Source organism: Ranitomeya imitator, chromosome 6 (genome assembly GCF_032444005.1).
Source record: "Ranitomeya imitator isolate aRanImi1 chromosome 6, aRanImi1.pri, whole genome shotgun sequence".
In the NCBI taxonomy this organism is placed as follows: Eukaryota; Metazoa; Chordata; class Amphibia; order Anura; family Dendrobatidae; genus Ranitomeya; species Ranitomeya imitator.
In genome coordinates this window covers 559,275,956-559,294,712 of record NC_091287.1, presented here as the reverse complement: position 1 = coordinate 559,294,712, position 18,757 = coordinate 559,275,956, and positions in this window count along the sequence as shown.

The window sequence follows — 18,757 nt, the reverse complement described above, 5'->3', positions numbered from 1 at the left end:
CATTCTCATGTGTCCTCATATGCATCAGAGCTCCTATTAAATGACAGATACAACCTATAAAACTTTCCTAGAAATGGATGAGCAATAACAGTGGCCTGAACCGATCTTCTGCTTAGCATATGTATATATATCCCAGCTGTATGGAGAGAAGTAATACCCACCGCTTCAACGCTTCACTTCTTTTGGAGCTCCTTTAGGATTTTATGATTTGGTAAAGGTTAAGAGCAGAGGTTTACTCTCTAACATCATTCAAATAGATGCAATTGTGGCGTCCTGCAAAGTCTGGACATTGTTTATCGGGGTGCGATGATCAAATCCACAACTTTCCCCTTTTTATTCTGCTGGGAACAGCCTGTCAACCGTCAAGACCACCATGACCGTTGGTCGTCATTACGCCCCGGCTAGGTACAGAAAAAAGTAGTTGAACTGTATAAAACAGGAAAAGGATACAAAAACATATCCTAGGAATTGATAATGACAGTCAGCAGCGTTCACACTGTGATTAACAAATGGAAAGTCAGGGGCTCTGTAAAAACAAAAACCACGGCCAGGTAGACCAACAAAAATGTCAAAAACCCACAAATAACATCAGCTGAAATACAGGACTCTCTGAAAACCAGCGGTGTGGTTGTTTGAAGATGCAGAATAAGGAGGCACTTGAAGAAAAATGGGCTGCATGGTCGAGTCGCCAGAAGAAAGCCATTACCGCACAAATGCCACAAAGTATCTCGCCTACAATACACAAAACAGCAGAGAGACAAGCCTCAAAACTTCTGGAACAAGGTAATTTGGAGTGATGAGACCAAAATTGAACTTTCTGGCCACAAACATAAACATTACATTTGGACAGAGGTCAACAAGGCCTATGATTAAATGAACACCATTCCTACTAAGCTACAGAGGCACAGGAAACTTGGTCAAAGGTGAAGAAAAGATGATGCAGCACGTTATCAGCAAATACTGGAGGCAAATTTGCAATCATCAGCCTGGAAGCTGCGCATGGGACGTTGTTGTATGTTCCAACATGACAACCATCCAAAACACGAGGCCTAGTTGACCTGCCATTGGCTACAGCAGAACAAAGTGAAGGTTCTGGAGTGACCATCTCAGTCTCCTGACCTCAATATCATTGAGCCACTCTGGGGAGATCTCAAGAGCGCAGTTCATGCTAGATAGTCCAGGAATTTACAGGAACCGTAAGCTTTTTGCCAAGAAGAGTGAGCAGCTTTACCATCTGAGAAAATAACGAAGCTCATTCACAACTATCACAAAAGACTTCTAGCTGTCACTGATCTTAGAGGGGGCAATACAAGGTATTATTAAATGGGGTATTGGACTTTTGATCAGGGTCATTTGGATGTTTGAGTTGTCAATATGATTTAAAAAAGAAAACACAGGAGTTTGACAATAAATGGTTTGACAATAAATGGCTTCACCCAACCACTAACCATGAGTGGAGAAAAAGTTTTGGTGTTATCATGCATATTCTCTGAAAAAAGGCCAAGAAAACAAAAATTCTGCCAGGGTATGTAAACTTTTGAGCACAACTGTGTGTCCCTATTGCTGCACCTACTGTGTGGTTCTGTGTGCCTCTAGATGGTAAAACAAACCTCTAGAATATACTAATGTCATGTGCAAGTGCCCTAGAAAACAATGCCTACGTTTTACCCCCTAGAAAGTAATAATGCCCTCTGTGTGCCCCTTTGACAGTCTGTTGTGAGTTCTGTAGTCGGGCTCCCTCCTGTGGTCATGAATGGTACTTCGGCTGGTTCTGTCCATGGACTTTCTCTGGTGGCTGTGGGTGTTTCTGAGTTTCCTTCCTCAGGTGACGAGGTAAATTCGTTAGCTGGCTGCTCTATTTAACTCCACTTAGATCTTTGCTCCAGGCCACCTGTCAATGTTCCAGTATTGGTCTAGTTCACTCCTGGATCGTTCTTGTGACCTGTCTTCCCAGCAGAAGCTAAGTGACTGCTTGTTTTTCTCTGGTTTGCTATTTTTCTGTCCAGCTTGCTATTTCAATTGTTCTTGCTTGCTGGAAGCTCTGGGACGCAGAGGGAGCGCCTCCGCACCGTGAGTCGGTGCGGAGGGTCTTTTTGCGCCCTCTGCGTGGTCTTTTTGTAGGTTTTTGTGCTGACCGCAAAGTAACCTTTCCTATCCTCGGTCTGTTCAGTAAGTCGGGCCTCACTTTGCTAAATCTATTTCATCTCTGTGTTTGTATTTTCATCTTTACTCACAGTCATTATATGTGGGGGGCTGCCTTTTCCTTGGGGGATTTCTCTGAGGCAAGGTAGGCTTTATTTTTCTATCTTCAGGGCTAGCTAGTTTCTTAGGCTGTGCCGAGTTGCATAGGGAGCGTTAGGCGCAATCCACGGCTATTGCTAGTGTGGTTGATAGGATTAGGGATTGCGGTCAGCAGAGTTCCCACGTCCCAGAGCTCGTCCTTATTATCAGTAACTATCAGGTCATTCCGTGTGCTCTTATCCACCAGGTCCATTATTGTCCTGACCACCAGGTCATAACAGTACAGGTGGCCCAAAGTACTAATGCATCTCAATAGAGGGATAAGAGAAGTTCTGAGACCATTTTTTTTTTCTTTGTAGTGTGTTTTGTCTCTCTTTTCCCCTTTACATCTGGGTGGTTCAGAACACAGGTGTAGACATGGACATTCAAGGTCTGTCCTCTTTGATGGATAATCTCACTATAAGTGTACAAAACATTCAAGATTTTGTGGTTCAGAATCCGATGTCAGAGCCTAGGATTCCAATTCCTGATTTGTTTTTTGGTGATAGATCTAAGTTATTGAATTTCAAAAATAATTGTAAATTGTTTCTTGCCTTGAAACCTCGCTCCTCAGGTGACCCTGTTCAACAAGTAAAGATCATTATTTCTTTGTTACGCGGTGACCCTCAAGACTGGGCATTTTCCCTTGCGCCAGGAGATCCGGCATTGCGTGATGTTGATGCGTTTTTCCTGGCGCTTGGATTGCTTTATGACGAACCTAATTCAGTGGATCAGGCAGAGAAAATCTTGCTGGCTCTGTGTCAGGGTCAGGATGAAGCGGAGATATATTGTCAGAAGTTTAGAAAGTGGTCTGTGCTCACTCAGTGGAATGCATGTGCCCTGGCAGCAATCTTCAGAAAGGGTCTCTCTGAAGCCATTAAGGATGTCATGGTGGGATTTCCCATGCCTGCTGGTCTGAATGAGTCTATGTCTTTGGCCATTCAGATCGATCGACGCTTGCGTGAGCGTAAAGCTGTGCACCATTTGGCGGTACTATCTGAGCATGGACCTGAGCCTAAGCAATGTGATAGGACTTTGACCAGAGCTGAACGGCAAGAACACAGACGTCGGAATGGGCTATGTTTTTACTGTGGTGATGCCACTCATGCTATCTCCAATTGTCCTAAGCGCACTAAGCGGTTCGCTAGGTCTGACACCATTGGTACTGTACAGTCTAAATTTCTATTGTCCGTTACTCTGATTTGTTCTTTGTCATCCTATTCTGTTATGGCATTTGTGGATTCAGGCGCTGCCCTGAATTTGATGGACTTGGAGTTTGCTAGGCGCTGTGGTTTTTTCTTGGAGCCCTTGCAGTATCCTATTCCATTGAGAAGAATTGATGCTACGCCTTTGGCCAAGAATAAGCCTCAGTACTGGACCCAATTGACCATGTGCATGGCTCCTGCACATCAGGAGGATATCCGCTTTCTGGTGTTGCATAATCTGCATGATGTGGTCGTTTTGGGGTTGCCATGGCTACAGGTTCATAATCCAGTATTGGACTGGAAATCTATGTCTGTGTCCAGCTGGGGTTGCCAGGGGGTACATGGTGATGTTCCATTTTTGTCTATTTCGTCTTCCACTCCTTCTGAAGTTCCAGAGTTTTTGTCGGATTATCGGGATGTATTTGATGAGCCCAAAGCCAGTGCCCTACCTCCTCATAGGGATTGCGATTGTGCAATTAATTTGATATCTGGTAGTAAGTTTCCTAAAGGTCGACTGTTTAATTTATCTGTGCCAGAACACGCCGCTATGCGGAGTTCTATAAAGGAATCCTTGGAGAAGGGTCATATTCGCCCGTCGTCGTCACCATTGGGAGCAGGGTTCTTTTTTGTGGCCAAGAAGGATGGTTCTTTGAGACCTTGTATTGATTACCGCCTTCTCAATAAAATTACAGTCAAATTTCAGTATCCTTTGCCGTTGCTGTTTGATTTGTTTGCTCGTATTAAAGGGGCTAGTTGGTTCACCAAGATAGATCTTCGAGGGGCGTATAATCTTGTGCGTATTAAACAAGGCGATGAATGGAAAACAGCATTTAATACGCCCGAGGGCCATTTTGAGTACCTGGTTATGCTATTCGGGCTTTCCAATGCTCCATCAGTATTTCAGTCCTTTATGCATGACATCTTCCGAGAGTACCTGGATAAATTCCTAATTGTATATTTGGATGACATTTTGGTCTTTTCGGATGATTGGGAGTCTCATGTGAAGCAGGTCAGAATGGTGTTCCAGGTCCTTCGTGCAAATTCCTTGTTTGTGAAGGGGTCAAAGTGTCTCTTTGGAGTTCAGAAGGTTTCATTTTTGGGGTTCATTTTTTCCCCCTTCTACTATCGAGATGGACCCTGTTAAAGTCCAAGCCATTTACGATTGGACTCAGCCGACATCTGTGAAGAGCCTGCAAAAGTTCCTGGGCTTTGCTAATTTTTATCGGCGCTTCATTGCTAATTTTTCTAGTATTGCTAAACTGTTGACTGATTTGACCAAGAAGGGTGCTGATGTGGTCAATTGGTCTTCTGCAGCTGTAGAGGCTTTTCAGGAGTTGAAGCGTCGTTTTTCTTCTGCCCCTGTGCTGTGCCAGCCAGATGTTTCGCTCCCGTTTCAGGTTGAGGTTGATGCTTCTGAGATTGGAGCTGGGGCTGTTTTGCCGCAAAGAAGTTCTGATGGCTCGGTGATGAAGCCATGTGCTTTCTTTTCTAGAAAGTTTTCGCCTGCTGAGCACAATTATGATGTTGGTAATCGAGAGTTGTTGGCCATGAAGTAGGCATTCGAGGAGTGGCGTCATTGGCTTGAAGGAGCCAAGCATCGCGTTGTGGTCTTGACAAATCACAAGAATTTGACTTATCTTGAGTCTGCCAAACGGTTGAATCCGAGACAGGCTCGGTGGTCGTTATTTTTCTCCCGTTTTGATTTTGTGGTTTCGTACCTTCCGGGCTCTAAGAATGTGAAGGCTGATGCCCTGTCAAATAGTTTTGTGCCTGACTCTCCGGGTGTTCCTGAGCCGGCGGGTATTCTCAAAGAGGGGGTAATTTTGTCTGCCATCTCCCCTGATTTGCGGCTGGTGCTGCAAAAATTTCAGGCTGATAGACCTGACCGTTGTCCAGCAGAGATACTGTTTGTCCCTGATAAATGGACTAGTAGAGTTATCTCTGAGATTCATTGTTCAGTGTTGGCTGGGCATCCTGGAATCTTTGGTACCAGAGATTTGGTGGCTAGATCCTTTTGGTGGCCGTCTTTGTCACGGGATGTGCGTTCTTTTGTGCAGTCCTGTGGGACTTGTGCTCGGGCTAAGCCCTGCTGTTCTCGTGCCAGTGGGTTGCTTTTGCCCTTGCCGGTCCCGAAGAGGCCCTGGACGCATATTTCTATGGATTTTATTTCGGATCTCCCCGTCTCTCAAAAGATGTCGGTCATTTGGGTGGTTTGTGATCGCTTTTCTAAGATGGTCCATTTGGTACCCTTGTCTAAATTGCCTTCCTCCTCTGATTTGGTGCCACTATTTTTCCAGCATGTGGTTCGTTTACATCGTTTCTGACAGAGGTTCCCAGTTTGTTTCGAGGTTTTGGCGATCTTTTTGTGCTAGGATGGGCATTGATTTGTCTTTTTCCTCGGCTTTCCATCCTCAGACAAATGGCCAAACCGAACGAACTAATCAGACTTTGGAAACATATCTGAGATGCTTTGTTTCTGCTGATCAGGATGATTGGGTGTCCTTTTTGCCGTTGGCTGAGTTCGCCCTTAATAATCGGGCCAGCTCGGCTACTTTGGTTTCGCCGTTTTTCTGCAATTCTGGTTTCCATCCGCGTTTCTCTTCAGGACAGGTTGAGTCTTTGGACTGTCCTGGTGTAGATACTGTGGTGGATAGGTTGCAGCAGATTTGGACTCATGTGGTGGACAATTTGACATTGTCCCAGGAGAAGGCTCAAAGTTTCGCTAACCGCCGGCGTTGTGTGGGTCCCCGACTTCGTGTTGGGGATTTGGTTTGGTTGTCGTCTCGTTATGTTCCTATGAAGGTTTCCTCTCCTAAGTTTAAGCCTCGTTTCATTGGTCTGTATAAGATTTCTGAGGTTATCAATCCTGTGTCATTTCGTTTGGCCCTTCCTGCTTCTTTTGCCATCCATAATGTGTTCCATAGGTCATTGTTGCAGAGATACGTGGCGCCTGTGGTTCCATCCGTTGATCCTCCTGCCCCGGTGTTGGTTGAGGGGGAGTTGGAGTATGTGGTGGAGAAGATTTTGGATTCTCGTATTTCGAGATGGAAACTCCAGTACCTGGTCAAGTGGAAGGGTTATGGTCAGGAAGATAATTCCTGGGTTTTTGCCTCTGATGTTCATGCTGCCGATCTGGTTCGTGCCTTTCATTTGGCTCGTCCTGGTCGGCCTGGGGGCTCTGGTGAGGGTTCGGTGACCCCTTCTCAAGGGGGGGGTACTGTTGTGAGTTCTGTTGTCGGGCTCCCTCCTGTGGTCATGAATGGTACTTCGGCTTGTTCTGTCCATGGACTTTCTCTGGTGGCTGTGGGTGTTTCTGAGTTTCCCTCCTCAGGTGACGAGGTTAATTCGTTAGCAGGCTGCTCTATTTAACTCCACTTAGATCTTTGCTCCAGGCCACCTGTCAATGTTCCAGTATTGGTCTAGTTCACTCCTGGATCGTTCTTGTGACCTGTCTTCCCAGCAGAAGCTAAGTGACTGCTTGTTTTTCTCCGGTTTGCTATTTTTCTGTCCAGCTTGCTATTTCGATTGTTCTTGCTTGCTGGAAGCTCTGGGACGCAGAGGGAGTGCCTCCGCACCATGAGTCAGTGCGGAGGGTATTTTTGCACCCTCTGCGTGGTCTTTTTGTAGGTTTTTGTGCTGACCGCAAAGTAACCTTTCCTATCCTCGGTCTGTTCAGTAAGTTGGGCCTCACTTTGCTAAATCTATTTCATCTCTGTGTTTGTATTTTCATCTTTACTCACAGTCATTATATGTGGGGGGCTGCCTTTTCCTTGGGGGATTTCTCTGAGGCAAGGTAGGCTTTATTTTTCTATCTTCAGGGCTAGCTAGTTTCTTAGGCTGTGCCGAGTTGCATAGGGAGCGTTAGGCGCAATCCACGGCTATTTCTAGTGTGGTTGATAGGATTAGGGATTGCGGTCAGCAGAGTTCCCACGTCTCAGAGCTCGTCCTTATTATCAGTAACTATCAGCTCATTCCGTGTGCTCTTATCCACCAGGTCCATTATTGTCAACAACAGTCACAGTAACCTGAGTTCCCCTATAACAATAACTGCCCACTTTACATTTAATAATGTCCATTGTCCCCCCTGTACAGCTCCCCTATACACAGTATGATGTTCTCTTATACATAGTATAATGCCCCAACACAGCATAGTACCACCCACACAGTATACTTACCCCTTAGTAGCCCTCAAACTGTTTGAACGCTCCAGCACTGTATGATGGCCCCCTCACTGTAATCTCCACACTGTATCGTGGCCCCCTAGAAAGCCTCCATATAGTATAATGCACCAAATAGTTCTCAATATAGTATAATGCACTCCCCCATAGGCCTCCATATATTTTTATGTACTCCCCATATGTCTCCATATAGTATAATGCATTCCACATAGGCAGACCTTATATAGTATAATGCATTCCACATAGGCAGACCTTATATAGTATAATGCACTCACAGGCAGACTCTATATAGTATAATGCCCTCACAGGCAGACTCTATATAGTATAATGCATTCCCCATAGGCAGACTCTATATAGTATAATGCACTCCCTATAGGCAGACTCTATATAGTATAATGCACTCCCCATAGGCAGACTCTATATAGTATAATGCACTCCCCATAGGCAGACTCTATATAATATAATGCACTCCCCATAGGCAGACTCTATACAGTATAATGCACTCCCTATAGGCAGACTCTATATAGTATAATGCACTCCCTATAGGCAGACTCTATATAGTATAATGCACTCCCCATAGGCAGACTCTATATAGTATAATGCACTCCCCATAGGCAGACTCTATATAATATAATGCACTCCCCATAGGCAGACTCTATACAGTATAATGCACTCCCTATAGGCAGACTCTATATCAGTGTTCCCCAACTCCGGTCCTCAAGAGCCACCAACAGGTCATGTTTTCAGGACTTCCTTAGCATTGCACAGGTGATTGAATGCTTGCCTGTCCAGGTGATGCAATTATCACCTTTGCAATACTAAGGAAATCCTGAAAACATGACCTGTTGGTGGCTCTTGAGGACCGGAGTTGGGGACCACTGCTCTATATAGTATAATGCACTCCCCATAGGCAGACTCTATATGGTATAATGCACCCCCCTCACAGGCAGACTCTATCTATATATATAATTGTCTAAGGGTTTTTCCGTCTGTCTGTCTGTCTGCCTGTCTTTCTGTCTGTCTGTCCTGGAAATCCCGCATCTCTGATTGGTCGAGGCCGCCAGGGCACAGCGACGATGATGTCATAAAGGACGTAGACATCCCGCGTCTCTGATTGGTCGAGGCCGCCAGGCCTCGACCAATCAGCGACGGGCACAGTATCGACGTAGATGTCATAATGGTTGCCATGGCGACGATGATGTCATAAAGGTTGACTCGACCAATCAGCGACGGGCACAGTCTGCCACGAATTCTGGAATCATCATTGTCCATATACTACGGGGACATGCATATTCTAGAATACCCGATGTGTTAGAATCGGGTCACAATCTAGTATAATATAATGCACTCCCCATAGGCAGACTCTACATAGTATAATGCACTCCCCATAGGCAGACTTTATATAGTATAATGCAGCCCCATAGGCAGACTCTATATAGTGTAATGCACTCCCTATAGGCAAACTCTATATAGTATAATGCACTCCCCATAAGCAGACTCTATATAGTATAATGCACCCCCTTCACAGGCAGTATTATATAGCATAATGCCCTCCCCATAGGTAGACTCTATATAGTATAATGCACTCCCCATAGGCAGACTCTATATAGTATCATGCACTCCCCATAGGCAGACTCTATATAATATAATGCACTTCCCATAGGCATACTCTATATAGTATAATGCACTCCCCATAGGCAGACTTTATATAGTATAATGCACTCCCCATAGGCAGACTCTATATAGCATAATGCACTCCCCATAGGCAGACTCTATATAGTATAACGCACTCCCCATAGGCAGACGCTATATAGTATAATGCATTCCACATAGGCAGACTCTATATAGTATAATGCACTCCCCATAGGCAGACTCTATATAGTATAACGCACTCCCCATAGGCAGACGCTATATAGTATAATGCATTCCACATAGGCAGACTCTATATAGTATAATGCACTCCCCATAGGCAGACGCTATATAGTATAATGCATTCCACATAGGCAGACTCTATACAGTATAATGCACTCCCCATAGGCAGACTCTATATAGTATAACCAGGGATTCAAGCTTGAGGAGGCTAATTTGCATATTCCAGGTGCCTTCTGGGAAAAGCGAAGTCTCCCTAAGCTAGAAGATCGTTGGGTACAGCCGGGACCAGCTGCTTGGAAAGCATCGCCAAACCAGGGATTCAAGCTTGAGGAGGCTAATTTGCATATTCCAGGTGCCTTCTGGGAAAAGCGAAGTCTCCCTAAGCTAGAAGATCGTTGGGTACAGCCGGGACCAGCTGCTTGGAAAGCATCGCCAAACCAGGGATTCAAGCTTGAGGAGGCTAATTTGCATATTCCAGGTGCCTTCTGGGAAAAGCGAAGTCTCCCTAAGCTAGAAGATCGTTGGGTACAGCCGGGACCAGCTGCTTGGAAAGCATCGCCAAACCAGGGATTCAAGCTTGAGGAGGCTAATTTGCATATTCCAGGTGCCTTCTGGGAAAAGCGAAGTCTCCCTAAGCTAGAAGATCGTTGGGTACAGCCGGGACCAGCTGCTTGGAAAGCATCGCCAAACCAGGGATTCAAGCTTGAGGAGGCTAATTTGCATATTCCAGGTGCCATCTGGGAAAAGCGAAGTCTCCCTAAGCTAGAAGATCGTTGGGTACAGCCGGGACCAGCTGCTTGGAAAGCATCGCCAAACCAGGGATTCAAGCTTGAGGAGGCTAATTTGCATATTCCAGGTGCCTTCTGGGAAAAGCGAAGTCTCCCTAAGCTAGAAGATCGTTGGGTACAGCCGGGACCAGCTGCTTGGAAAGCATCGCCAAACCAGGGATTCAAGCTTGAGGAGGCTAATTTGCATATTCCAGGTGCCTTCTGGGAAAAGCGAAGTCTCCCTAAGCTAGAAGATCGTTGGGTACAGCCGGGACCAACTGCTTGGAAAGCATCGCCAAACCAGGGATTCAAGCTTGAGGAGGCTAATTTGCATATTCCAGGTGCCTTCTGGGAAAAGCGAAGTTTCCCTAAGCTAGAAGATCGTTGGGTACAGCCGGGACCAGCTGCTTGGAAAGCATCGCCAAACCAGGGATTCAAGCTTGAGGAGGCTAATTTGCATATTCCAGGTGCCTTCTGGGAAAAGCGAAGTCTCCCTAAGCTAGAAGATCGTTGGGTACAGCCGGGACCAGCTGCTTGGAAAGCATCGCCAAACCAGGGATTCAAGCTTGAGGAGGCTAATTTGCATATTCCAGGTGCCTTCTGGGAAAAGCGAAGTCTCCCTAAGCTAGAAGATCGTTGGGTACAGCCGGGACCAGCTGCTTGGAAAGCATCGCCAAACCAGGGATTCAAGCTTGAGGAGGCTAATTTGCATATTCCAGGTGCCTTCTGGGAAAAGCAAAGTCTCCCTAAGCTAGAAGATCGTTGGGTACAGCCGGGACCAGCTGCTTGGAAAGCATCGCCAAACCAGGGATTCAAGCTTGAGGAGGCTAATTTGCATATTCCAGGTGCCTTCTGGGAAAAGCGAAGTCTCCCTAAGCTAGAAGATCGTTGGGTACAGCCGGGACCAGCTGCTTGGAAAGCATCGCCAAACCAGGGATTCAAGCTTGAGGAGGCTAATTTGCATATTCCAGGTGCCTTCTGGGAAAAGCGAAGTCTCCCTAAGCTAGAAGATCGTTGGGTACAGCCGGGACCAGCTGCTTGGAAAGCATCGCCAAACCAGGGATTCAAGCTTGAGGAGGCTAATTTGCATATTCCAGGTGCCTTCTGGGAAAAGCGAAGTCTCCCTAAGCTAGAAGATCGTTGGGTACAGCCGGGACCAGCTGCTTGGAAAGCATCGCCAAACCAGGGATTCAAGCTTGAGGAGGCTAATTTGCATATTCCAGGTGCCTTCTGGGAAAAGCGAAGTCTCCCTAAGCTAGAAGATCGTTGGGTACAGCCGGGACCAGCTGCTTGGAAAGCATCGCCAAACCAGGGATTCAAGCTTGAGGAGGCTAATTTGCATATTCCAGGTGCCTTCTGGGAAAAGCGAAGTCTCCCTAAGCTAGAAGATCGTTGGGTACAGCCGGGACCAGCTGCTTGGAAAGCATCGCCAAACCAGGGATTCAAGCTTGAGGAGGCTAATTTGCATATTCCAGGTGCCTTCTGGGAAAAGCGAAGTCTCCCTAAGCTAGAAGATCGTTGGGTACAGCCGGGGCCAGCTGCTTGGAAAGCATCGCCAAACCAGGGATTCAAGCTTGAGGAGGCTAATTTGCATATTCCAGGTGCCTTCTGGGAAAAGCGAAGTCTCCCTAAGCTAGAAGATCGTTGGGTACAGCCGGGACCAGCTGCTTGGAAAGCATCGCCAAACCAGGGATTCAAGCTTGAGGAGGCTAATTTGCATATTCCAGGTGCCTTCTGGGAAAAGCGAAGTCTCCCTAAGCTAGAAGATCGTTGGGTACAGCCGGGACCAGCTGCTTGGAAAGCATCGCCAAACCAGGGATTCAAGCTTGAGGAGGCTAATTTGCATATTCCAGGTGCCTTCTGGGAAAAGCGAAGTCTCCCTAAGCTAGAAGATCGTTGGGTACAGCCGGGACCAGCTGCTTGGAAAGCATCGCCAAACCAGGGATTCAAGCTTGAGGAGGCTAATTTGCATATTCCAGGTGCCTTCTGGGAAAAGCGAAGTCTCCCTAAGCTAGAAGATCGTTGGCTACAGCCGGGACCAGCTGCTTGGAAAGCATCGCCAAACCAGGGATTCAAGCTTGAGGAGGCTAATTTGCATATTCCAGGTGCCTTCTGGGAAAAGCGAAGTCTCCCTAAGCTAGAAGATCGTTGGGTACAGCCGGGACCAGCTGCTTGGAAATCATCGCCAAACCAGGGATTCAAGCTTGAGGAGGCTAATTTGCATATTCCAGGTGCCTTCTGGGAAAAGCGAAGTCTCCCTAAGCTAGAAGATCGTTGGGTACAGCCGGGACCAGCTGCTTGGAAAGCATCGCCAAACCAGGGATTCAAGCTTGAGGAGGCTAATTTGCATATTCCAGGTGCCTTCTGGGAAAAGCGAAGTCTCCCTAAGCTAGAAGATCGTTGGCTACAGCCGGGACCAGCTGCTTGGAAAGCATCGCCAAACCAGGGATTCAAGCTTGAGGAGGCTAATTTGCATATTCCAGGTGCCTTCTGGGAAAAGCGAAGTCTCCCTAAGCTAGAAGATCGTTGGGTACAGCCGGGACCAGCTGCTTGGAAAGCATCGCCAAACCAGGGATTCAAGCTTGAGGAGGCTAATTTGCATATTCCAGGTGCCTTCTGGGAAAAGCGAAGTCTCCCTAAGCTAGAAGATCGTTGGGTACAGCCGGGACCAGCTGCTTGGAAAGCATCGCCAAACCAGGGATTCAAGCTTGAGGAGGCTAATTTGCATATTCCAGGTGCCTTCTGGGAAAAGCGAAGTCTCCCTAAGCTAGAAGATCGTTGGGTACAGCCGGGACCAGCTGCTTGGAAAGCATCGCCAAACCAGGGATTCAAGCTTGAGGAGGCTAATTTGCATATTCCAGGTGCCTTCTGGGAAAAGCGAAGTCTCCCTAAGCTAGAAGATCGTTGGGTACAGCCGGGACCAGCTGCTTGGAAAGCATCGCCAAACCGCGCCTCGTTTTTTGCCTGTAGGATATTATTGCAAGAGAGCTTGGCTGAGTAGATTACACAAGAAGGAAAACACACAGCAAGTCAGCAGGATCTAGGAGCAACATGGCAGATGTGACAACCTACATGGTGAGCTGCAGCATGTGCTACATGTTCACAGACCGACCAGAAGAAGAATCAAATTTCACCTGTCAGAAGTGTAGACTAGTGGCCCTTTTAGAAGAAAAGGTGCGGGGTCTGGAAGAAAGAATAGCAACTTTGAAACTCATCAAAGAGAATGAAGACTTTCTAGACAGAACAGAAGCATCTCTACTGGTCACAGAAGGTGAAAAAAGTGTCAGAGAACCTCCAAAAGCAGATGAGTGGAAGCATGTGACCAAAAGAAGCAAGAAGACCATGGAGAAATCACCAACCACACAACTGAAGAACCGATATCAACTCTTTGTAGAGGATGAAGATGGCACACCTAAGGATGAAGCAATACCAGCAATCAAAAAAGAAAAGGGCACACAGCAACAAGTGACAGCAAAAAGTACAGCCAAGAAGCAACGAAGAGTGGTGGTGGTGGGAGACTCACTACTGAGAGGCACAGAAGCAGCCATCTGCAGACCGGACATAACTGCAAGAGAAGTATGCTGCCTTCCAGGTGCGATGATCAGGGATGTGACCGATAGGATACCAAAGCTCTTCAGCTCCAAGGACGTCCACCCATTTCTTCTGATACATGTTGGCACCAATGACACGGCAAGGAAAGACCTACTGACAATCTGCAAAGACTTTGAAGAGTTGGGGAAGAAAGTAAAGGGACTGGATGCACAGGAAGTTTTTTCTTCTATCCTTCCAGTAGACGGGCATGGCACCAGGAGATGGAACAGGATCCTTGATGCAAACAACTGGCTAAGACGATGGTGCAGACAACAAGGATTCGGATTCCTGGACCACGGTGTGAATTACTGGTACGATGGACTCCTCGCCAGAGATGGACTACACCTCAACAAACCTGGGAAACACACATTCGCCAGAAGACTCGCTACACTCATCAGGAGGGCGTTAAACTAGAAGAAGAGGGGACGGGAAGAAAAACATTAGACTTGAACAAAGAAGACCCAGGAAAACATACTCAGATGGGAGGTAAGAACATTTCTAAAACAATCCACAGCGAGGAGATTGGAACAAAACAAAATCCTCTAAACTGCATGCTCGCAAACGCCAGAAGCCTGACAAACAAGATGGAAGAACTAGAAGCAGAAATATCTACAGGTAACTTTGACATAGTGGGAATAACCGAGACATGGTTAGATGAAAGCTATGACTGGGCAGTTAACTTACAGGGTTACAGTCTGTTTAGAAAGGATCGTAAAAATCGGAGAGGAGGAGGGGTTTGTCTCTATGTAAAGTCTTGTCTAAAGTCCACTTTAAGGGAGGATATTAGCGAAGGAAATGAGGATGTCGAGTCCATATGGGTCGAAATTCATGGAGGGAAAAATGGTAACAAAATTCTCATTGGGGTCTGTTACAAACCCCCAAATATAACAGAAACCATGGAAAGTCTACTTCTAAAGCAGATAGATGAAGCTGCAACCCATAATGAGGTCCTGGTTATGGGGGACTTTAACTACCCGGATATTAACTGGGAAAGTGAAACCTGTGAAACCCATAAAGGCAACAGGTTTCTGCTAATAACCAAGAAATATTATCTTTCACAATTGGTGCAGAATCCAACCAGAGGAGCAGCACTTTTAGACCTAATACTATCTAATAGACCTGACAGAATAACAAATCTGCAGGTGGTCGGGCATCTAGGAAATAGCGACCACAATATTGTACAGTTTCACCTGTCTTTCACTAGGGGGACTTGTCAGGGAGTCACAAAAATACTGAACTTTAGGAAGGCAAAGTTTGACCAGCTTAGAGATGCCCTTAATCTGGTACACTGGGACAATATCCTCAGAAATAAGAATACAGATAATAAATGGGAAATGTTTAAGAACATCCTAAATAGGCAGTGTAAGCGGTTTATACCTTGTGGGAATAAAAGGACTAGAAATAGGAAAAACCCAATGTGGCTAAACAAAGAAGTAAGACAGGCAATTAACAGTAAAAAGAAAGCATTTGCACTACTAAAGCAGGATGGCACCATTGAAGCTCTAAAAAACTATAGGGAGAAAAATACTTTATCTAAAAAACTAATTAAAGCTGCCAAAAAGGAAACAGAGAAGCACATTGCTAAGGAGAGTAAAACTAATCCCAAACTGTTCTTCAACTATATCAATAGTAAAAGAATAAAAACTGAAAATGTAGGCCCCTTAAAAAATAGTGAGGAAAGAATGGTTGTAGATGACGAGGAAAAAGCTAACATATTAAACACCTTCTTCTCCACGGTATTCACGGTGGAAAATGAAATGCTAGGTGAAATCCCAAGAAACAATGAAAAACCCTATATTAAGGGTCACCAATCTAACCCAAGAAGAGGTGCGAAATCGGCTAAATAAGATTAAAATAGATAAATCTCCGGGTCCGGATGGCATACACCCACGAGTACTAAGGGAACTAAGTAATGTAATAGATAAACCATTATTTCTTATTTTTAGGGACTCTATAGCGACAGGATCTGTTCCGCAGGACTGGCGCATAGCAAATGTGGTGCCAATATTCAAAAAGGGCTCTAAAAGTGAACCTGGAAATTATAGGCCAGTAAGTCTAACCTCTATTGTTGGTAAAATATTTGAAGGGTTTCTGAGGGATGTTATTCTGGATTATCTCAATGAGAATAACTGTTTAACTCCATATCAGCATGGGTTTATGAGAAATCGCTCCTGTCAAACCAATCTAATCAGTTTTTATGAAGAGGTAAGCTATAGGCTGGACCACGGTGAGTCATTGGACGTGGTATATCTCGATTTTTCCAAAGCGTTTGATACCGTGCCGCACAAGAGGTTGGTACACAAAATGAGAATGCTTGGTCTGGGGGAAAATGTGTGTAAATGGGTTAGTAACTGGCTTAGTGATAGAAAGCAGAGGGTGGTTATAAATGGTATAGTCTCTAACTGGGTCGCTGTGACCAGTGGGGACCGCAGGGGTCAGTATTGGGACCTGTTCTCTTCAACATATTCATTAATCATCTGGTAGAAGGTTTACACAGTAAAATATCGATATTTGCAGATGATACAAAATCATGTAAAGCAGTTAATACAAGAGAAGATAGTATTCTGCTACAGATGGATCTGGATAAGTTGGAAACTTGGGCTGAAAGGTGGCAGATGAGGTTTAACAATGATAAATGTAAGGTTATATACATGGGAAGAAGGAATCAATATCACCATTACACACTGAATGGGAAACCACTGGGTAAATCTGACAGGGAGAAGGGCTTGGGGATCCTAGTTAATGATAAACTTACCTGGAGCAGCCAGTGCCAGGCAGCAGCTGCCAAGGCAAACAGGATCATGGGGTGCATTAAAAGAGGTCTGGATACACATGATGAGAGCATTATACTGCCTCTGTACAAATCCCTAGTTAGACCGCACATGGAGTACTGTGTCCAGTTTTGGGCACCGGTGCTCATGAAGGATATAATGGAACTAGAAAGAGTACAAAGGAGGGCAACAAAATTAATAAAGGGGATGGGAGAACTACAATACCCAGATAGATTAGCGAAATTAGGATTATTTAGTCTAGAAAAAAGACGACTGAGGGGCGATCTAATAACCATGCATAAGTATATAAGGGGACAATACAAATATCTCGCTGAGGATCTGTTTATACCAAGGAATGTGACGGGCACAAGGGGGCATTCTTTGCGTCTGGAGGAGAGAAGGTTTTTCCACCAACATAGAAGAGGATTCTTTACTGTTAGGGCAGTGAGAATCTGGAATTGCTTGCCTGAGGAGGTGGTGATGGCGAACTCAGTCGAGGGGTTCAAGAGAGGCCTGGATGTCTTTCTGGAGCAGAACAATATTGTATCATACAATTATTAGGTTCTGTAGAAGGACGTAGATCTGGGGATTTATTATGATGGAATATAGGCTGAACTGGATGGACAAATGTCTTTTTTCGGCCTTACTATGTTACTATGTTATAATGCACTCCCCATAGGCAGACTCTATATAGTATAATGCACTCCCCATAGGCAGACTCTATATAGTATAATGCACTCCCCATAGGCAGACTCTATACAGTATAAGCACTCCCTATAGGCAGACTCTATATAGTATAATGCACTCCCCATAGGCAGACTCTATATAGTATAATGCACTCCCCATAGGCAGACTTTATATAGTATAATGCAGCCCCCTCACAGGCAGACTCTATATAGTATAATTCACTCCCCATAGGCAGACTCTATATAGTATAATGCACTCTCCATAGGCAGACTCTATATAGTATAATGCACCCCCCTCACAGGCAGACTCTATATAGTATAATGCACTCCACATAGGCAGACTCTATATAGTATAATGCACTCCCCATGGGCAGACTCTATATAGTATAATGCACTCCCCATAGGCAGACTCTATATAGTATAATGCACTCCCCATAGGCAGACTCTATATAGTATAATGCACCCCCCTCACAGGCAGACTCTAAATAGTATAATGCACCCCCATAGGCAGACTCTATACAGTATAATGCACTCCCTATAGGCAGACTCTATATAGTATAATGCACTCCCCATAGGCAGACTCTATACAGTATAATGCACCCCCTCACAGGCAGACTCTATATAGTATAATGCACTCACCATAGGCAGTCTCTATATAGTATAATGCACTCCCCATAGGCAGACTTTATGTAGTATAATGCAGCCCCATAGGCAGACTCTATATAGTATAATCCGTCCCCATAGGCCTCTATAGTATAATGCACTCCCCATAAAAAAATACAATACTCACCTCTCCTCTTTGTTCCCCCTCTGCTCAGAGCACCCACTCATCTCAGGACAGCAGACGCCAAGTAATGACGTCAGCACGCCCACTGTCAGTGACGTCAGATGCAGAGGGGGAATGATGGGAGAGGGAGAGTGTTGCTCGCTTTCTTACCAGTGCTTTCAACTGTATCTGCATCCAGTCAATACAGTTGCACTTGCAATGATGGGAGGTGGGCCCGCTGCTTGCACTGCCCCTCCCTTTTGCTAAAGGGCCCCATAGCGGCCTGGTACAGTGCAAAGAGATCGAGTCTGCCATCTCTGCCGCAGAGTGTAACTGTATGGGAGCTCTGCGCACGCCCATACAGTTAACAGTAGCGTAACTACAGGTGGGTCCTTTGGAGAGTAGGGCCCAGGTTGACCGCCCCCCTCTGCCTCACCCACCGGTTGCTACAATACTAATAGGAGTATTCACAATGCTACTGATTGGCTTCTTAGTTTCATGTCTCAGGAACTCCAGCTACATTGTGTATTGGAGACTGCGGTAGTCTAAAATCCACCTACTAACTCATCTCCCATGTGTGTTCACCTCAGAGACGTTATTACTATTACAACCAGGATATAATAACGAATTCAGGGTGGGTT